This window comes from Limanda limanda, chromosome 4, assembly GCF_963576545.1.
Source record: "Limanda limanda chromosome 4, fLimLim1.1, whole genome shotgun sequence".
NCBI lineage: Eukaryota > Metazoa > Chordata > Actinopteri > Pleuronectiformes > Pleuronectidae > Limanda > Limanda limanda.
The window spans coordinates 3,540,001-3,562,610 of NC_083639.1; the positions used below are offsets into that span (position 1 = coordinate 3,540,001).

The 22,610-nt window shown below is 41.7% G+C and overlaps 1 protein-coding gene across 2 annotated transcripts in view; it reads right to left on the reverse strand.

Moving 5' to 3' along the window:
* Positions 1-22,610, reverse strand: part of tox2 (TOX high mobility group box family member 2) — a 93,994-nt gene that overhangs the window by 58,601 nt on the left and 12,783 nt on the right. The gene's annotated exons all lie outside the window — the stretch shown is intronic.

Consider the following 22,610-nt stretch of genomic DNA (forward strand, 5'->3'; position numbering starts at 1 on the left):
TTTGCTCGTCAGCGGCACTAATGGAACTAAGCTGTTGTGTTTGGTAGCCAGGGCTCCCGAGCGACTCCCTCTTCCTATACGCTGCTCAGCTGATAATTAGAGTGCAGTGGGGGACTTTGCCTGCCAGCTCCTCCTCGTACTTCCCCGTGTGAGTTTCAGCTGCGTGAGGCAACCTGACGGAGCGCTGGCAGAGCCCTCTGTGGCTGGGGAGCTAATGATTCGCAACAAGTGGTCCCTGCCGGGGAGAGCCGGTGCTGCTCAGTGGGATTCACAGCCACGGCAGCGGCACATCCCAGGGTTCACTTCAAATCTGATTCTCCACCTCACTCCTCGTCTCTTTTTCTCTGAACTTTACTGATCCCACTTCACTCCTGTGATTCCTTGATGTTAATTTATCCGCCAATATCGATGTTAAATTGTAAAAGAAATTCTGACACCAATTTTCGGTAGAATTAAATATATATGAATTAAACAATATATATCAATCAAATATTTTTAAAAATTGGCAGTATTCCAGTAGATGTTGGCATCAAACCCTTATACTGAGAAATGTTATTGAGGTTTCAGATTAGACAGTTTGAACAATTATATTTTAATAAATATGATCATAAATAAAGAAAATAAAATACATGTGAATGTGAAAATCAATCAACATCAATATCATCTGGGAAAAGGCTCATATCGGCAAATATATATATCATCCGTCATCTGTCCAGCTCTGGAAATAACAGGAAAAAAACCACATGCCTGCTGTAAAGTGCTTAATGGCTTTGCCACACTTGAGCTGCTAATGAGAACAAATATCATTTCTCTTTCACACTTCCTTTTTTTTTTACTCTTCTCCTCGCTTTCTTTTTTTAAACATTTCTATCAAACACAGATCACACAAACACATTCATGGGCAGAGCTTCATTTAGCTCTGTTGTGAGACACTCATTGTTTCACTATGCTTAACAGTTAAAGTGAGAAAATGTCACTGAACCAACCGAATGTTTCCACCTTTCCTTTGTAGCCAGTCAAATCAATCATTTTTCAGTGGAGCCACCAATAAAACACCTTTGCAGATCGTGTCTATTTGCCTGAATGCAAACTAATTACCCTGAACACACAAAGCCATGTATGCAGGAGCTTGTGTAACATACTATGTATTCAATATATTCAAGAAATATCGGTCTGAAAATGGATCTACACCCCAGCAATCTGTGCAGAGCAGGTCCCTGTATGTGTCAGTGTGCAGAGCTAATGGTGTATAGGCCCATCGCAGCCTGTGTGCAGAGCAGGTTATCTCCCGGTGCAGCGGGAGCGTGTTCTTGCTGCGTAAGGTTTTGATTTCCTCTGCTCGTTATGAGAGGTGAAAACAGATGAGTAGACAGCCGCGGCCATCTTGTCAATATGGTTCGCATAATGATGACACGGCGTTATCAAAAAGATCCCTCATTTACAGCTTTGCTCGGAGCCGCCCGAACAGCCGACGACTCATAAAGCAGCAGAGCAGCTTTTCACTGTCTGGAAATGTAGTTTTATGATTTTTCCAATATTCACATTTGAATGGATTTTCTCTTTGCAGTTTATAACAATGAGGGTCAGGTAAATAAAGAGGTCAGAATTAGCAATAGGGATGTCACGAGAACCGATAGTTTGGTACAAGTCGATGCCAAACTTAGAGTGTACTAAATTTGAAAACACATCATTATTTTCTTACATACCACTAATCTGTTTTATAATTTGAATAGTCTTTTTATTTATCACTTGAAGGCTTCATAGTCACTGTTGTTTTTCTTTATGTCCAAATATTGTGGTTTATTGTTTTGTTCCTGTTTTTTGCCGATAACGAATTGGGTATCGAGAATCGTGGAAATTTCATGGTATCGGCTTTGACTCTTGGTGTCGCGACATCCCTAATTTGCAACATAGTGTGTTCTGCTGTGTGTCGTCCTTCCTCGAGCCAAACATTTATTTTTCTCCCTGCCTAGCGGAGCAGCTACTGTACACTTACTGCATCCCTCACTGGAGACTTTTTCTTTTACGTGGCTTGTTAGGTAGCTTGCCAGCATCGCCGCTAAATGAATGCCTCACCGAATTCGCTGCTGCAGCCAGCAAAGGAGCCGCAGTAAGTGAATGTTTGATATTTCTCCAGTGTGCCAGGGCTAATCTGGCCCTGTGGCATGCCATTACGGGGCTAATAACAGCTGTCTGTGGCCTGGAGGGGACACAGGCGGGCCCGGCTGCGCTAACTGGCCCTGACAGACTCATTAGGAGAGCTGGCACCCAGAACAGCAACAGCCAAACTCCTCGCGTTCACTCGCTGGCTCACAACAGTTTGCGAGTGCACCAAGCATTGTTCTCGACACTTGTTCTCTGACACCTTTCTTTTGTTTCCCAGCCCTCACTTCACACACTCTCACCCTCTTCACCTCTCTTTCACTCTCTGGCTGGCTTTGGGTTTCTGTGATATTTCTACCGAAACCAGATGCCGGCAGCCGTTTAACATCGCCGCTTGACACCGTGTTGAGTCTAACCTCCTCTCTTTCTCTTTCTCTTTAATCTCCAACAACCACACTCTCATTCCGGCCCAAAACAGAGCAGCGGGTAGGTTTTTGCGTGTTTATTCGTTTTTGCTGTAATCCTCCCTGAGATCAGTGGAGGTAAATAATACACAGCGCGCACAGTTTCTGAGTAACTTTGTTGTGCAGCCACAGGAAGATGCTGCACCACACCAGGAAGACACTGGCATCCTCTGAACTTTGTATCAGTTACTGTAGCCTGTTCGAGGACAGGGGGGGACTTCCCCGGAGCAGACAGCAAAAGCAAACATTGTCCTGTCGCTCGGTGGGATGGAGCCAATCAGCGCGAGCGGATCGGGCAGACAATAAACACACAGACCCAATGATGGTCGTCTGGATGTAGAAGCATTAACAATAGGGGGAGGGGTGGGGAGAGGAAGCTGTGATACGCCGTCTCGCACGACTCCTGCCACGTGACAAACACTTATGTCCATGTACACATTTCCATGATACTCATTATAACGATGCACGCGGCAGCTTCAGATTACTTCTGACAGATCACGTTGAAGAAGGAACATTCGCTCGGACGACTCAGTGCTGCACGTGGTCTCCAGCCACACTGAGGGGCTGAGAGGTCTGCAAACACATTATTGAATCCACTGCAATTCGATGTGGATAGTGTCAAATCCCAACATGCATTACCTCAAGGCCCTTTACATAGTAAGGTCGAGATCTAACGATGTTATGGAGAAACCCAACATTTGACACAACGAGCAAGTAACGGTTGAGGCGGGTGCAAAAGAACGAGGGAGAGAGGAGAGGTGGGTGGGAAAGTGGGGAGTGAGGAGAGGGGAGAGAGGGGAGAAAGGGGAGAGAGGGGAGAGAGGGAAGAGAGGGGAGAGAGACCCGAGAACAGTTAAGCTCAGTTAAACTCGCTGTGAAAATAACAAGACCATTATTCAAGGCCATTGCTGATGAGTACTTTGTGTACAGGACTTGAAAACATACACTTAACACGTGTTCATTTTAAATAAAAAAAAACGATTTTGAATGGGGTCAAATTTAACACAAGGACATTATAGTTAATATTCAATTACATATGGAATATTCACGGTTACTTCCAGCTTTAATAATATAGTATTTTATTGTTCAACTGTAAAGTAGCTTTACGTATAACCTTGCTATGTTTGCTGAAGTTGAAAGAACATTTGCCGTTATATATTATTTTAATTAGATTTTATTCTCAACATTCAACCTCCTACACACACTACGTCTCCTCATTAGATTTGAGTGTTGGCTTTTGCCTTTTTATAGGTCGGGCTGGTGGGGCACTGTAAAGCCAAGGCACAGCTGTGGGGTTATAGTTACCTGTAACGTTAGCTGCTGCGTGTTATATTATTTACGCAGATCTGGACTTAATGGAACACATGTGTGTGTGTGTGTGTGTGTGTGTGTGTGTGTGTGTGTGTGTGTGTGTGTGTGTGTCTGCAGACGACATTCTTCCCAGATTAGCTGAAAGGTCTGTACACATCAAACCCCACCAATGAGAGGAATGCAAGACCTATAGAATGGCTTATGAGGAAACCCTATCACTCATCTATGGTATACAGTGCTTACAATGTCTGCACACACACACACACAATCATGCATGTGCACACGTGCTGTATTTATACATCATGAAGACAGTGTCCCACACATTATGTACAGTGTGTACTCTGCAGCGCATGTGCATTCAGTGCTGCTCCCTTCAGTGCTGTTGTTCCTGATATTTTAACTCATAAAACACAACATCCTGTCAGTTCCTTTGCATAAACACAACAGATAATATCAGCTGCAGTGGTCTTACAGTCACTAACAGAGAATGAATCACTTCTTCTGTGGTTGTCTGAGACAAAAAACCAAGTGCATTGTGCAACATTGGTTTGCATATTGCGCTGTGATGAATCATTTGACTTCATGAATTTTTCACTGAATACAGTACGATAGCATTTAATGTGATGCAGGACGACACCAGTATTATTTTCATGGAGCTTTACATCTTCGGTTTTCATGCTTTTTTAGATTTTAAAACTGATGCTACCTCTCGTCCCTGACCCAGATTTGTCTCAACTTTATTAAAACTTTACTTTGCAGGATTTGGGGAAGGATTCAATGACATCTTTTCATGTTAATTTATCTACAGTATTTATGCCACCATCTGCGAGTTCAGACCTTGAAGACAGTGACATTAAAGAGTTGTTTTTTTTCCAAAGGGAAGCTAGACTGAAATTTTACCAGAGGAGAGGAGCGTGTCTGAATACAGGATATGGATCAAGGTCCAGGGAGAGAAATGTGTTCGGAGGTTATTGTGATCCAGCACAAGTGTAATGAATCAATACAACACAGTGATGAGTACAGGCCACAAGTAGGAGAACTCTATCATAAGCTATTGATGCAAATTGTACATATGTTTATAGTAACTGTTCAGATGTTCCTGGTTAGTTCAACAGAGATTGTAAATCAATAACTAGGTCATATTCCATTTGGCTGCAGTGTTTGTACATTTGTGTGTGTGTGTGCGTGTGTGTTGTGTGTGTGTGTGTGTGTGTGTGTGTGTGTGTGTGTGTGTGTGTGTGTGTGTGTGTGTGTGTGTGTGTGTGTGTGTGTTTGTGTGTGTGAAAAAGATGTCAGCTAAGGGCTAAGCAGCTCGACCATAACCAGTGCATGAACCCAGCGGCTACCTGCCTCAGGCCACCACTGACACTCCAACTGCTGATCACACCGTTGGGAGTATCCAGCCAACAGCAGAATTTGAGGCGAGGCTATTTATAGCTAACCGAGGTTTTCTATTGACTCTCCATCCATTCCTGGTGTAAACACACGTGAGGTACAGAGTATCAACATGATCCTGCTTGTGCTTTTGTGCTGGGAACAGCTGATTATATAAAAATACTAAAAAAATCCAAGTTATATAGAAGAATAAGACAGAAATTCCAACTTCCTGCATAAAACCAATGACGACACAGCTCCTCTTACTCCAACTAAAAGAAGCCAAAACATCACAGAGACCAACGCTGCCATCTTCCTCACTAGAAGTCTGCACAGCAGTGATCAGAGGAGGGAGCCTCTGTTGCGATGTCACCCCAACAGATGTTTCACCCCATTCTTATAGCATCGAATAACTAATTTAAAACCAAACTTAATGGAAAAAAGAACACTTGGACAAAAACTACAGTGATTAGTATCTAATATGACGAAAAAAAACATATTTGAGAACAAATTATTTGATGACATGTACTTAAACTTCTATTTTGGTCCATGTCCCATCCACTGACATGGAGGAGGCTGGGTTTATGAACTATACTGCAGCCTCTCTTTTGGGGAGCTGTTATGTCGTCCATCTTTATACAGTATGTGGAGAAGAACAGATTATCCATGCATGAGAAAACTTTTGGGAACTACAGCAGGACAGAGTAAATAAAGGTAAAAAGAGTAGAATAAAAATAGAATAGAACTAAACTAAAGTAACTTAGAAGTTTCAACTTAAGTTTCAAGTCCCATATGAACATTGTGACCGATGCTTTCATCTCAGAAACACCACAAAAGGTACGACCTGACCCGACAGGATGCTGAAAAATTCATGCTTTCATCTCAAATACACTATTTCAATGCACTTTTTACTGTGCTTCCTAAAAAGTCCATTGAGAGGTCGCAACCCATCTAGAATTCTAGATTGCTTGAATCGCTCGACTGCAAACAAAAACAAAGAGGAGAGAACACATCAGTCACCGCACTGGCTCTCCCGTATCTTCTCGGATTGATTTTAAAGTCCTTCTACGAGTATACAAAGCTCTCCAGGGCTTAGGACCGGCCTACTTCAGATTCCCTTTTGCTTTATGTTCCTTTATCAGCCATTAAATCCTCTACCACGACCCTTAACCCCATAAAAAAGTAAAAATAAATGGAGCCGCAGCTTTTTGTAACTGTGGAACAGCCTACCCAAATATATAAGGGGTTGGTCCCACATGCTGTTTTTATTAAGAACTCTTATTCCTGCAGATTTCTCTTTTATTGGTTGATTGGGTTTTTTAACTGCCTCCTTATTAGCTGATTCCTTAAATGCGTTCTCAGCAACACTAAGCACTTTCACAGCTTGCAAATTGTTTCCTGTTTTGACTTGTATTTCAATGTTAAAGCACTTTGAGCTGTGACGTCTCCATTTCATTATCATCATTCTTGTTTGTTTTTACCATTCACAGGTTTGCATCTACATTTGTTCTCCCTCAGTCTTTCTTCCACTGCTGTTGGATCATCACTTCTTCTTTTCTGTCACTCCTCACTGTGTCTTATGTTCTGTTTAATTTCAGAAAGGCAACACAGATCAGTATTAACACTGTAGCGCAATATAGCGGCTGGAGAGTCTTGAGATCTTCATCCTCTCTGACCCTCTCTTGCGATATATCAATCGGTATATATTTATCCATCCACTATGTCTGTGTCACACAGTTTTCAAGTATTCCATTAAAGAGTTTACTTGGATTTCAAGAAATGTTAGTGTTAGGAGTCAGGGTTTGAAATGCAAATACAAGCTCATGTTGTTCGTTCAGTGTGTAGGAGAACATACGCTGGCCTACAGGTACACGTGTAACATGGCGTATAAGTGGAACTAATACCGCTGTTGACATAAAATGTTCATTCTAATGTAATGAGACACAGTGGTAATTAAAAGCTAATGAAAACACAATTATGTATATTTAATTCAATTTCTGCCGAGGGATTCCCCCTGACTCCTACACACCAGACAGGCTGAGGGCTCATATATTAAAAGTAATTGTGATAGTTTCAAACCTGACTCTTGCTGAGATTGTGTTGGTAATGCAACAACCCATTTATGACAATCTGACAAACCACAGTGACTGTTACTGTATAGTGTAGGTGACAGTGTTGTGCTATAGGAACGGTGAAAGTGGACGTCGTGCATCTGCATCATAGTTTGGTTTTACAGTTGTGTGCTCGTTTTTCTCAAACTTTTATGACACATCGCTGCTCTCCTGTCTCCTCCCCGACTCTGTCTTGTTCTTTTTGACTCAACTGTGCGTGTGTGTGTGTGTGTGTGTGTGTGTGTGTGTGTCTGCCTGTAGCCACTCTCGGCTGTCACCAACTGTAGATTCTGCTTCTGCTGGAACAATAATGCAAAGCTTGACTGCATGTTTTCAAGAGCAGGAGCAAAATTCAGCAGCGCCATCTAAAAGTGTGCCAATGCTAAAGCTATAAAATACTAAGTGCAGCCCGAGTGCAAGTGCAGATTATTGAGTGGATTAAATTTCTTTAACTCTCCGCGCAGGAAGGAGGAAGTTACAGATGTAATTAAAGATTGTCTCCACTCTGTGGTCAAGTGCGTTTTGTTGTTGAATTCATCAAAGTGCAAAATTAAAGAGTAAATTGCTTTAGTTCAAATGAAAGGAAAAAGTAATCAAGCTTCATCTACAGTGAAGTTGAATATGAGAGACAAGCAATCAATTGATAAATTATGCCTCTTATTTACATCGCAATTTTAAAGACGTCTGAACGCAACAGCTCTAACCAAGGATAACCTTTGGTGGAATAACCTCTGATGATAGAAATGAGGTTGCGCTCTTTTCCGTGGCTTTCTCTCTCTCTCACAGACACACACATGCTCTATGTATCACACGTGACACAAAAGCAAGAGAGATGGAGCGCGTTAATAAAGTGCAGCCAGTGTCCTTTCCGCCCCCTGACACGGAGGGGAGAAAAGAAACTTTTCATTTATCTTTATATTTCTTCTTTTCTCAGAGCTCCATCTTTTTTATGAGGCAGTTTCCTGAAGGCAAAACAACATGCTGTTACAACAATACAACTTACAACCAGCAACTGACAAGCAGAGCCAGCACCTCTGCTGCGTGCCGGCCACAAACTGGTGCGGTAAAGGCAGCAAACAGATGGTTGGAGGAAGATTTAGCAAACACAAAACAGGGGATTTTCTCTTTTTCTGTTTATTTCCAATGGAGGTACATGCAAGATCTGAATTATTCTAATACAGAGCCGGAGCTGCAGGAGAATTATTCCTTCACAAATTGCGATTGCTGAGGAGAGCAGAGGCTGCTGAATCTCAGGCTGCATCTGTCATTTGATTTAATGAGAAATTCTGCATCTGTGGTATAAATATTTTCACACCGCTATTAAAATTACTTAGCCAATATAATAAAAAAAAGTCAGTGTCGAGATTTTGATTAATGTAGTAATATTGATAAAGTGACGGTTAGATGAGCAGTGTTTTTAATGGGATAATTCAATATCAATCTATTAACTCTGTGTTATGCCTCATATATTATACTGTATAGTCAACATGCTTTTAACTTGGGGTTTTGATTGGAAAAACATTATGTCAAGTTGGGCTGTGGGAAATTATGAGGGCATTTAACTTAGCTATTTATTTGGATTTTAATGTTGAATACATTCTTTTAATAAACAAATAAGGACTTAAAATGCCAAGTCAACAACCACATCACAATACACTCAAAGATATCGGTCCCTTAACGAGGCCTGGGTTTAATCATTAAGGTGAATGAATTATTCCCTGGGGAATATTTGAAAGTGTCAAAAAAAACAGCCACATCTCGTAATGATAAACAAAAGGGATGAAAAAAAATCCTGGATCTGTCTTATTCATCCAAATTCACACAAAGGTTTATTGGGTTCTTTTTTTTCACGTGTCCCATCCTTTCAACACGTTTCATGGAAATTCATTCAAGTTACGTTACCAAACCAACATAACCTCCTTGGCAGAGGTATTTAGTTTTATAACGAGACAGCTGGACCTGTTATTTCCATTACGCTTATGAAGACAATAAACTGAATGTCTTCTTGTCCAATTAAGAATGAAAAGAACAGAGAAAAAGCACCTTTTGCTTCTGCTGTACATCACAGTCTCCTTGTTTGAAATGTTACTGACTCTGAAGCCTTCAAGTTCACGTTGCTATTCAAAACTGTCGTAAATATAAATATCAACTGAGCAGTCGGGAACATTTTGCTCGTGTTTTGTTTAGACGCACTTTTATTTCAAATCACAGAGTTGATTTTGCAGGATCTGAGCTACAGAAGAAGCTGCTTTCTATATCGGGCAATCGTGTACAGTAAGTCAGCTCGAGCAACATATTTAGAAGTTCAATCACCGATTTGAGAGAGAGAGATAGAGAGAGGCAGTAAGGAAAAGACAAGGCAGCAAAAACAGAGAGAGAGAGAGAGAGAGAGACAGACAGAGATGGAGATAGAGGGAGAGAGTTGGTTGGGACTGGAGTTGATATGCTGACTACAGGCAGTTGATTTGGTTTCAGAGAGCATTGTTACGGTGCTTTGAATTAATGCCTCCCAAAGAGTCCAATTGTGATTCTTGGGTTGTGCTGACAGAATATTTGACAGCCTAGGGTGAGCTGCTGATCTCAGCTGAATCCTCTGTTCTCCCTCTGTGTGTGTGTGTGCGTGTGTGTGTGTGTGTGCAGCGTGCAGTGTTCCTGCTCATGTGTGAATGTATGGTTGATACCCGACACTTTCATACACCTACACATGTTCAGATACAGTAAGTGTGGATGTGCAGAAAGAACACACATACCAATCGAATGTGTGTGCACCGACTCCCACACTCACACTCACACTCACACAGACACACACACAGAAAGACAGAGTGGGCAGTGTGCGATACAGACACTAAAATGAACCAACACATAGATCAAATCATAAATGACTGTTAACTAAGCGCTACCACACACGGACACACACACACAAACTACCTGACTATGCAAACAACCGTCAGCTAAATCGAGCACATTCACTCAATCAAGATGAAACAGTTTGACCAAGTGCTTTTTTTTCTTTCTTTTGTTCTCCCTGCAGGAAACATGTCGTCCCTCTGGGCTGCTGAATAAATAAAAAACACAGACAGGCACAATGCTTCATTACAGAGATGGGAGAAAAAAAAGAAAAAAGATGCTCCATCAAAATACATTTGCAGCACAGGACTGGTCCATTCTGACAGCGGCAGGACACCAAAAAATTGTATTTATAAAAATCTAATTGCAGAAATAACTGCATGTACTGCAAATGTATTAATTGTATTCATCGTGTTAAGTTTAAACCAGGAAAGCTAAAGGATTTGATACTAATGTGCTGGAAGGAGAAAACATCCTGTGTGTTTAAAATGTGATTTCCAAAACAGATAAAACAGAATTTTAAATGTTCTGTAACTGAAAAGACGGTGGAATAATTGTCAGCTCTTTCACACCCTGAACGTATTCCTACTGTATAGGATATGACACTGTACCAAACGATGTAAGAGCATATGTACTTGTACTTGTAGCTAAAAGTGTAGCTCATTTATTTAGATTATCATTATTTTGCGTCCACCTGATAAATATGTTGATTCTAGAAACCTTTACCTTCTCCTTATATGAAACCTCCATTTTGCCAAACATCAACATATTTTCGTAAAATTCCGCCTTCAGCATTACAAACCTTTAAAAGTTAAACGTTTTCTCAGAACCAGAACTTTATCAAAATGAAATAACGAGGAATGAAAAACAGCGAACAGAGTGAGAGCCAACAGAAGAGAAGGATTGTGATGCAGGTGTTGACTTTGTGGACGGATCCGTCTCCTCTTCCACTCTTCACTCTCTCTCCATCCATCCTCATCCCTCTCTCTCTCTCTCTCTCTCTCTCTCTCTCGTTTACCCCCTCTCTCCATTCCCAGCACCTCTCTTCCTTCCTCCCTCTCTGACTTTACATCTCTCTCTCCATCTTGAGTGCCGCTGTGCCTCACCCTAATTAGAAATTCCCCCTCCGACCAACTGAAATTGAATTGCCCATCATTTGCATAATGGGAGCTCACCGGGCTGACGGCCGATTTACCATGAGATGAAATGTAGCAATCACTTAAGAGAGTGACCACGAGGGAGTGTGGGCGAGAGAGAGGGAGAGCGAGAGCGAGCAGTGAGAATGTGAGGATGAAATGGGATCACAGCGACAGAGCGAGGTTAAGAATTACAGAGAGGCAGAATCAGAAAAATCTGACAGGTATTTAGGTTATTGTCTCGTACTGCGATATTGCTGGAAGGAAGAGCGTGTCCTCAATATGACAGCAACTCACCACAACAAGGACACATAAGGACGATTATATAACACTGGTCGAAGCATGTATGTCGCAAACACAGAGCAGAAATACTGTATTCACGAAATACGATACCCGGCCTTCCCATTTGTATATTATTCCGAATTTCCAGTGGCCTATTCAATAAGGTAAATGAACACTAATTTAATAACCCCAGTGAGATATCATTTCCTATGTCTGAATACGAACAGCTTACCATGACGCCACCTGTTGGTTTTCAAGGTGCAGAGTTTGGCTTATTTTATTTTTTATTTTTAACTACCATAGACTCCTTCAGAGAATATTTTTTTTGCAACCAGTGGAGTCGCCCTCTTCTGGTCATTTGAGAGAATGCAGGTTTCAGTCACTTCCGCTTTGCTTTGGCTTCACCTTCCGGATCCAGAGTCTACACCCATTTTGATAAAGAGTCAATGGATCAATTCCATTGAGAGCTTGACCTAGAGTCTAGTTTGGCGGGAGTTTCAGTCTGTACCAAGAAACATTCACCATTTACCATCAGTATAATTATGTGCATTTCCTTTTCCCAGGTGATTTAAAAAGTCAAAGATAAACATCCATCACTGTAGTAACACACTAACGATAACGAAACACTGTTTGAGCTGTTGCACTATTTTAACTTTCTCGAGTTAACACCTCACCGGTAACTCCTGCACCACCCACAGTTTACAAGAAGTGGTCGGATTGTCAAATGTGTAGCTGTCAGTCAACGCCCTGTTACTTCTACTACTGACAGCCCCGTGTGAAAATGACTGTAATCAATGATATGATAATCATCTCACTGTCTCGCCTCTTCTCGGGCATCGATCTCACATTTCACCGGGGCTGGTAAATTTGATTTGTGGTAGAGAAAAAAGAAAAAAATCCTGATAAATTTTGTGATGTCACGTAGCAACGGGCAAATCAAATAACGCTGTGTGATCAGTAAAATTACAGAGTTTGTTCACTGCAGGGCCACTGGGGGGGGTGGGGGGGGTGGGCTGTGCACAGGAGTGAGTGGGCTGAGGTCATATTTGTTTCAAATATTCAGAGTGATGTCGGGCGATCAGGTTGGAAGCTCTGTCCAGAGTCTGATAAGGCCTCTGTTTATTGTCTAACTTCCACTCTCCAACCTGAGGAACCACACACGGTACTTTCCACCTCTTAGTCATTACCACAACATGTGTGTGTGTGTGTGCGTGTGTGTGTGTCTGTGTGTGTGTGTGTGTGTGTGTGAAAGAGAGAGAGCACTGTGTGTGTGGGGGGGTGTGTGTTTGTGTATGAGTGTGTGTGTGTGTGAAAGAGAGAGAGCACTGTGTGTGTGTATGTGAGTGTGTGCATGTGAGAGAGAGAGAGCACTGTGTATGTGTGTGTGTGTGTATGTGTCTGTGTGTGTGTGTAGTGTGTGTGATCTTTGGTTTCCATCACAAGTCTTGACCTAATTAAAAAGTTCTGTCGATCCTTGATAACTGACTTGTCAGTCCCCTCCACACACACACACACACATCAGTCAGTGCACAAATCATTTATTCAATTCTTCATTCTCCTCTTCCTCTGTCCATCTCTACATAAGTGATCAGCGATCACATGTCGCATGTAAAAGTCAGCCGGCCCAGACAGGAGGGAGTTAAGTCCCTTATCTCTCCTCCCCAGAAGAAATTCCTACTAGAGGCCTCGCTCTGCTGGTTTCCTGCCTTCTTGCCCAATGCCCTATTTTTACTCATCGGGGCTCTAGAATACCAGGGGCAGCTTTTTCCTTGTCACTAACACATTTCCTGCCATTCTCACTCTGACATTTCTCCCCTCTGCATGCTTTGCTCAAATCGTTCCCCCTCTTTATGGGTCGCAACCTTTCAGTCGGGGCCGTTCATATTCAAATTGTACCTGCCGATGCCGGAACCGCTGCCAGCCCATCCATCACTTTTAGTTGGCTCTTTTTTTTTTGTGTTTTTCACTGGTTCCTAACTTCAGCTTCCACTCTGTGTTAATTTGAGATCTCTCTGCCAGAAACAATCAGGTGCACTCTGTGTTTTGCTGTCAGGCTGACTGACGATATAGTGGATGACGGCTTAGCCGCAAAACAAGAAGCAGTTCGGTGTTTCTGGCAGCAAGTACCAAGACAAATAATGGAATTGATTGTAAAAGCTTTTTCTGACCCGGCAGTATTGCAAGAAGACCAGTTTTACTGTTAGCGTCTTATTGTGGTGATCAGACGTCTTGTAGCTGTAAACCAGAATCTTTTCTTCAAACTGATCTGCATGTAAAAAAAATCTGCTGCAACTGAAAATCAAAAATTTAAATATACAACAACAGCATATTTCTGAAAAAGGATAACATGTTTTTTTTAAATATCAGTGTTGATTGTCTCAATGGAAATCTCCACATTTGTTGAATCACATTTTATTGCTGAGTCCTGATTGGAGCAGGTTATTGTCCTGAAAATGATATTTTCTTAAACGCTAAGAAAGGCCTTTAAACCTCAGCACTTTAATTACTTTAATTACTACACTGGTAGACAATATACTGAGAACTATGTATTTAATCTGTCTAAAGATCTGCATGTGGCCTATTCCTGGCCTATAACCCCTACTGGGATTTTCATTGTGAACTGTGTGATTGTTGTTTATCTATGAAACATAAATTAGACAATTATCTGAAAAACGTCTTGATTGAGTCAAATCATAGATACGTAGCATAAGTAATTCTGTCTTTTTCTGCTTTTACTTTCACATGTTTTTTATACGAATACTGAAAGATGATGTATGTTTTTGTCAGGGTGTCTTGTAAGGCAGTTAAATTGCATTAGAATGACACATATATAAAAATAGATGTATGTTCTCTATGTATTGTAGGAAGGAAAATGTCTTAAATCACAGTTTGGAGCATTCTAAGCAACATCGATAATACCAAAGCATTTTCCGCCCAAATAAATACCACATTAATGAAGATGAATATACACTGTAAATAAGATATACTGTATATAATGTATATAATGATTTCAAAGTAAAAAAAATGTTAATAATTTAAGTGGGACATAAAATAGACTAAAACCTAGTCTGCGAACGTAGACTACAGTTTAAACATCATTACACAGTTCACCGGAGTGAAAAATATTTTTGTAATTACAAGGAGCAACTTTCAAAATACCATTGAGTTCAGCTGTGATAAGCTTTCAAACCTTTAGTGCTGCAACACTGCCTTTTGACAGCTGGAGCCAACCCACCGAAGTCACCAATCAAGATCTACATTTTCTACCGGTTCTCGACTTGACTGAAACCTTTTACGACCAAACCTGAGTGACAAGGTGAAGTCGAATGTACTACTTCACTCACGCGGCGCGCCAGTCTCCGGTACAGAATGTGCATTTAGAGAATTTGAAGTAAGGGGCCTGAGGAGCGGAGTGAATGGCAGTTTAATGAATGCCTGCATGGGGAGATATGATATCAGTGGCTGGCTCCTTCAGTGCAGCTTTCATCCTTTTCATACAGCGGCTCGGTCTAAATGCAGGTGGATCGATGCTGGTTAAGAACACTGATGGCACATAAAAGGAGCACACTTCACTACTGTGTTTCTCTCTCGCCAAGGTCTGATCACTACTAGACTATTAATGGAATGCGGCTCTCAGAAGAGAATATCCATCCAGCTACAAGTGAAAAACGGAAAAAAATCCACTGTCTGAATTTTCAAGGCTGCTTTTTCTTACAAAATGGTGGCGCTGACATTCTGGATGAAGAGCGTTTGGCTTCAGCGTCTGCCGTGATAATCAACGAGTTGGTATTCATTCTGACGAGTGGGAAGTCATGAACCCAAGATGGCGCACACCTGTACTTGAATCACATTGTCTATTTCATCACTTTTTTTTGTACTTTAAGTGGGCACATTCATGAATATCAATATTATTTCCCACCAGGAGGTAAACGGTATTGAATGGTTGCTAGGCTGCTGGAAGGGAGACTCAGCTAACTGAAAGAGCCATTCTCCATTTTATCTCTCAATCAGTGTGTATTTATGGGTGTGTGTCTCAATGCCAGCTTACTTACTGGTGTGTGTGTGTGTGGTTGTGTGTGTGTGTGTGTGTGTGTGTGTGAGTGTGTGTGCGTGTGTGTGTTTATGTGCAAATGTGTGTTTCATTTTCACGAGGAGCAGAGCGAGCCGGAGCTTGCTGCACCACTAGGCCATCTGAGAAAAAGTTCACGTGATGCAGGCAAATACAGCCGCTCTTCTGCAGGATGGAAAGACTGTAATCAAACCATAAATCAGAAATCACTGAACTGCCATCCCCCCATCCTCCTCTCCCCCTCTCCCCCTCTCCCGCGTCTCTTTTTGTTACCACCCTCCCACTCGTCTCTGCAGAGCTCCCTGTATAGCATGGTATGTTACATGCCGTGCATATACTGCTCTGGGAGGAGTGAATAGCAGATCGATCAAGAATGCATTTTCCATGTATCAAAAATACCTGAAATCATACACCGCAAGAAAAATCCAATGCTTAGTTTCTTCCAACACATTAATGAGCTATTTCACTACTGAGTTTTGATTGCAGTTCATGTTAAATGAGACATATTGAGCTCATATTCAGGTTTGTATTTTTAATTTGGGTAAGTAGTCTTTCCATTGCTGCAGCTCCTCTTTTCAGCCCCTGTCTCAAACCCTCGATTTTAGCTCCTGTCTCTTTAAGGCCCCTCTCCCGATGAAGCTCAGTCTGCTCTGATTGGCCAGTTGACCCGCTCTGTTGTGATTGGTCAGCTACTTCCGATACATGTGGAAAATGTCAGCCTGCGTTCTCGCTTTGGCTTTGTCAGGGGGCGTGAACTATGCAAATCTGGGGCATTTTGATGCAGACTATCGGTCGGATTTCTTACGAGGCTTTTCTGGAGCTTCTACCTTCACATAAATGTATATAAGACACTGGAGGTAAGATAATCTACTTTCAACAAAAAACTAATTCCATACCTCAAACAAGTATATATTTAATACACTAAAGGAACAAAAAACTGAAGAAGCATATGTCTCCTTTAGAAAATCTACTTCATGAGATAAAACCATCTCCATCCCCGGACAAACAACTCTGCAGTCATGGTCGTTTCTTTTTCCTTTTTTTTATCCTTGGCTATTCACTAACACATGCAGCCCATATTTGTCTGGCCATGACTTTCACAGTGAGCCACCTGGTGCGCTGTAATATCAGGAGAACAGTGGGGTCATTGTGAAGGAGCTGTGTGATATCAAGGAGAGTGACCCATTTAGAGCCCCGCCTCAGAGCTGACAAGCCTCTGTTATGTCTCGGACATCTGGAAGGCTGGAGACGCTCACTTCGCAGTACTCTACGCACGAGTCCTTCCTGCAGAGAAGAAGACATCTGACGTGCTCACGCGTATTTCACACGTTCACCTACAGTCCGATTTTAGGAAGTACAGCTGTAAACCAACCGAGCTCCTGGGCGAGGATCTGTTACATCACACAGAGAAATACTATGTGGATGGGATCCAAACAGTGTGCGGAGGATGTCGTGGTCATGTTCGATGATTTCTAAAGGGCTGGAATAATAGTGCAGAGCGCCGCTATCTGCCGCAAAGATCAATTGATTGTGGGGAAAAGTTCTCTGTCATTATTTAAACGAGAATTACTTTTTCAGTAGCTGATTCAATCTGGAGATGTTGCAACGGCGGCCCTGCATATTCTGCTAAATGACTGCAGCAGGAGAAACTGACTGCTTGAAGGAGAAGGAGGAAGAGAGGAAATGTTGCCGTTCATGTATCATACACAGCGGCGTCTAAAACGACTGAGATTTGTCCAACGAGGCTGCGGCGTTGCACATTATATAAACGAATACATGAAGGCAATGCATAATGAGAGGCCGAAATGAGCCGAGGAACGAACAGTGAACAAAGCCCCCAGGGGAAAGGAAATTATTCAGAATAGACGAGGACACAATTCATAATAATATTGGGGATGGAAACTTTTTTTCTTCTCTCATTATTTAAAACTCGTGCTTTAAATGTGAAACCAGAACTAAGCTACATGCGTTGAGTGGCTTACTTCAATAGGAAGATAAGGATTTTAAAGCATTGGTTATTTTTACACTCAAATCAAAGCCTCGCTTTTAGATTATGGCCCTCGGGCTGAGATTGATGAGATAATATATAAACAAAATACAAGCTAATGTAATATGTGCATATAGTATCTCTCATATAAGATTTGTGCGCTGTATAGTTATCACACTGAAACAGCTCAATCTACAACAATCCCACTGTCATTTCAATCTTTGTGGCCCAAACAATAATTCTGTATCACAAACTAATTCATTTCTGTGCAGAGACACATTTGGCTGCAAAGATTGAATCATTGGGCCTTGTTTCATTTTCCATGTAATTAAATCAGCTTCTGATGAGAAAGAGGAAAAAAAACATGTAAGCTGGCATACATTTAGGGAAAATTAGCATTTTTAATCACAGTACATTACTTTAATAACTCAATAAATCTGTGGCAGCTGGAGCATCTGAGAGTGTTGTCACAGCCACTTAGTTCTGCATTTGCTGCTAATACAGGCTGATGAGAATCCGCCTGAGAGGGGGAACGAGACGCGCTGGAGAGAGGAGAGAAAGGAAATGAAACGGAGGGAGAGGAGCAGGACGAGAATCCGGGGGAGAGGCGAACAAAAGCGTGGCAGGTGAGAGACAGGGGGTGAGCTCTGGCACGGGGGGGGGCTCCATCCGCACTTGTCTCAACTCTTTGGGTTATTAACCGTTAATCCCCAATTAGCACATCTGTCACCTCGGCGCTGTACATGAGACCTGCTTACCCCTCGTGCTGCTTTGTTGCTTGGGTTTGTTTGCGCAGCTTAGCGATAGTAGTTGCCAAATGCAATAAACAAGCCTGAACGACGACAGAAAATTGCATTGAATTGTAAAGAGACGTCGAGAACCAGGATTCCTGTGAATTAATGCCATAGCAACAAGTCGTCCAATCGCAGGAACAATTTACCGGAGGTCGTTCCAACGCTTGTATACAACGATTAATTGATACTTCTTTATTATATCAGCGACGTAGGTACGACGCAGCTGCATACAAGAGCATCTTGATAGCCCCCTAGTGGCCTACTGCAGTATAGACCATTAACCCTGCAAAAGTCCAATTACAAGTAAAAAATATGTTCAGAAAAAATTATTTCTGACATTTTAGATGGCTCTTATTACCCTGATGTTTATTCAAGAAATGTTCCAGTAAGTTTGGTTTTAATTAGTTGTACGATCATATAAAAATAAGGTGTAACATCTAACTGACATATCGAGCTAGCATATCGGAGGGACATCGATAACGCGGCTCCACATCACAATCACTGAAGTGCAGTCTGGCTTCCAAATTATATTATCACCTCAAGGTGGCAGTGTTCGTATCCAGGATATTTTTGCTTCACTTCTGGATAATGGGAGGAAATTGAGATGTGTGGTCAAATCTGTATATGTTGCATTTCCTGATGTGCACCTCCTTTCAAAATTCATGTTTCAACAATGCAGACTACAAAATCTTTGCTACATCCACTTAATTGCATGACTTGTCCATGTCACTCAGGGGCCGGACACGCATTCATCTGCTGGGACGTCCCCTGTGTTATTCTGCGTTGCTGTAATTCGAGCTAAAGTAACTGTTGTTCAACGTTTATTAGCTGCAACATGATTCCCTCGGTTTCAGTCACAGTTGTTTGGAGGCTCTGCGGTGATCCTATGCAGGTCTATAAACCAGGCTTTATAGGAGCCCTTGTCGTCATGGTAACAATATATGCACACAGGGATACGTTTATGGAGCGGTTATGGTTTGGTTTGGTTTAGCTACAATAAACAACGTGTCTTTACAATACACAACCAGGCTGCAGGAGTTCCTACAAATTAAAACTGATGTGCTGAGTCCCGACGTCACAGCAGAGACAGCCTGGTCTCGTCAAAGTGATGAGGAGAGCAGGAGTGTCGCTGAAAGGTCGAGCGCTGGATCAACTCTGGGTTTTAGATTCTCACAGCTTCATTGTCATAGAGGAACCTTTTAAAACAACACCTCAAAATTTTCCCAGACATAAAACAAGGCGACCGTCTAAGGAACTTGTTGGTTTACATTTAGTCTCCTACAGCTTGTAAGCAGAATTTCACAAAAACTCAATAATTTCGATTAAATTAGTTGGAGGGGAGCAGCAAGAGCACATATCGTGTCCTTAAAGGTTTTTTTTCACTTTCTCTAACATTGTGACACCTTTTTTTTACAGTTTTGTTGATTTCTCAGAGAATAATTCATGGATCTTGAGAAAGAAACCTAATTTTGAACAATAAGGGGCCTGATATTTATGTGTTTGTGCCATTTTGTGCAGATCCCAATGAAAATCTTGAATCTAGTGAATTTAAATGTAGTTTCATATACTGTGGGGCCTTAGCACATGTATGAACTCTGAGTGTCATTCATCATCATTGATTTAACTGTAGATAAACAGATCTTATGGTTGGTAGAGAAACATTTGCAACGCCTACGACAAGTTCCAAAACCATTTTCAGTTGTTTGTTTTGTCTTATTAACACATGAAAACTCAAAGACATTCAATCATCACAGATATCGGTGAAAGTAAATCAGCAAATCCTCATATTTGACTGGAAACAACAAATGTTTGCAATTTTTGACTTTCTTACTCACCTGAATTATTTTTCTTTAACTATAACCGCTCCATGAGGCTCATACTCATACTACTCTTTAGTTTTTGTGGAAAAACTCCGATGTGATGACGGTGTGTTGGGAGCACTGAGCTTTGTTACCAAAAAAGTGAGTGTGAGCAGGTGCATGAGCCCAAATGGAAGAGAGAGGTGTTGTCATGTCAGCACATGCACGTCTGCAGAAGAGGACTGTGTGAACGTGTCTATGTTAATGTGCGGTGCGCTACTGATTCTCTCTTTATGCTTCTTTTCTGTTTATTCCCCATAAGTTTGCAGAAGTGTTCTCCTCGCCTCTTTCTTTCTTTCTCTGTGTGCCAGATAAAGCCTTATCTCTCCATCGCTCTTCCTCTCCGTCAGTTGTTTGTTTGCTCATTTCTTGCACAGGTTCAGAGCTGCAATAGTTGACACTTTAACATCATTTAACAGCCCGGCGGTGTATTCTAAAGTCACACACTCAATTACTCACCTCTCTTCACACCAACATACAGTATCTGGCAAGGCATGCATGCAAGACAACATTAAATAAAATCCTACGCATGCTACATAGGCAGGAGAGGCACATGAAAGCGTCATGGCACACACTCAATGCCCTGAAGGTGTGTTGGCATTCATCTGTGCCCGTTCGCTCTATCTGTGCAGTTCCATTGGGGAGACAGAGGAGCCTTGTTTCCACTGATACACAGCTTTTTGATTCACTTAGCCGGCTTTGTCGTGTGCATGTTGGATTAAGCCTCTGACGGAAAAAATCAAGCATGCAGTGTGCACGCTACTGCACCCACAAATCTGCAAACAGCCATTGGCACAATAGACCCCCATTAATTAGCTCATCATCTCTGTCCCTCTGTGCCGCAGCTTCGTGAATCCGGTTTCCAAGTGCACTAGCCACACTTGTCACGCGGGGCTGGGATGGCATTACGGCGTTGGACGAGCGAGTGTATTCCCATGTGCTCTCCGGGGACGGGCGGGGACACGCGGCACTTGTAGTTTCCTCTGTCCACCGTTTGGTTAATGCTAAAATTGCCCGCGGAGAGGCTAAGTTGATTTGACAGGGCACGTACAAGAAAAGGCTATTATGACGCCACGCTAGGCTGATTCTGTAAGAACAGCTCGGCTGGACAGGTCGATCCATTTGCAGATTAGCCAGCAGTGCATCAGAGGCAGCTGGGTTTTTATAACACTCCACAACAAATACACAACAAGCTAACAGCTCATGTTCATGGCTCTGAATTTATCATCTCCTTCCCTCTCTCTCTCTCTCTCTCTCTCTCTCTCTCTCTCTCTCTCTCTCCCATAATACAGTCGTTAGGGGCATTTTCACGCTGCGGAGACTGGTCAGAAATAGCGATTGTTATTCAGCTAAAGAAATACTTGAAGGGAAACCTTGAGAGTTGATTTGAATGTGCAATACATACAAAAAAAATGTAAACAAAGAAAGAATCAGCATTTCTACTCTTTATTGTGGTTCATACTTATCTGAGGTCATGGGAGAAGGGGAACTTTGCTTTGGTGTCAAAACAACTTCATATTAATTCTAGTTGGGTTCTACAAAGCTGAAAGGAAGGAAGTGGTAACACAGTCGGATTCATTCTAAGGCCCGACTGATATATCGGAAATCTGCCGATATCAGCATTTCTTACAGATATCAAGATTTGAAAACTTTAATTTTAGAGAAAAAAATGCATTTTTGTGCAGAAAATATGTGTATTTTCAAAATTGAAGTTTTACACATTTGACTGTATTTCTGTTATTTCTTCAGCAAAGGAGGTTGTTTTTGTTTGTGTTTCATATTTAGCCAACTAACCCATTACATTTGGTGCTGATGTGGAAGCAGGAATTATTCTCTCTGACATTATGAGACAGGGTGTTTTTCACAATTTTCATGGATTTCCCAAAGAATAGTTCATGAATCTTGATGAAAAAAAATCCGGTATATTAAGGGATATTTATGAGTGCGATTTGGTGCCGATCCATATAAAATCTGGACCTAGTGAGTTTAAATGTGGTTTCATAAAGAGACCGTAAAGGTATGTGCAATTCTAGTTAATAATAAAGTTTATGGTCAAACTGTAAAATATCAAGCCTCAATTACATTTCTTTATCATTAGGCTTTAATAACGACATCTCAGAGGCAATTATTTTCAAATATATATGTCAGCCGTTATATTGGTGCCATAATTTTTTTACTCCCTAACATCAGTATCGGCCCCCAAACCTCTTTATGAGCCATGATTTTATTCATATACTTTCTGTCAGGCATTATGGATTATGATAAATGTCTTT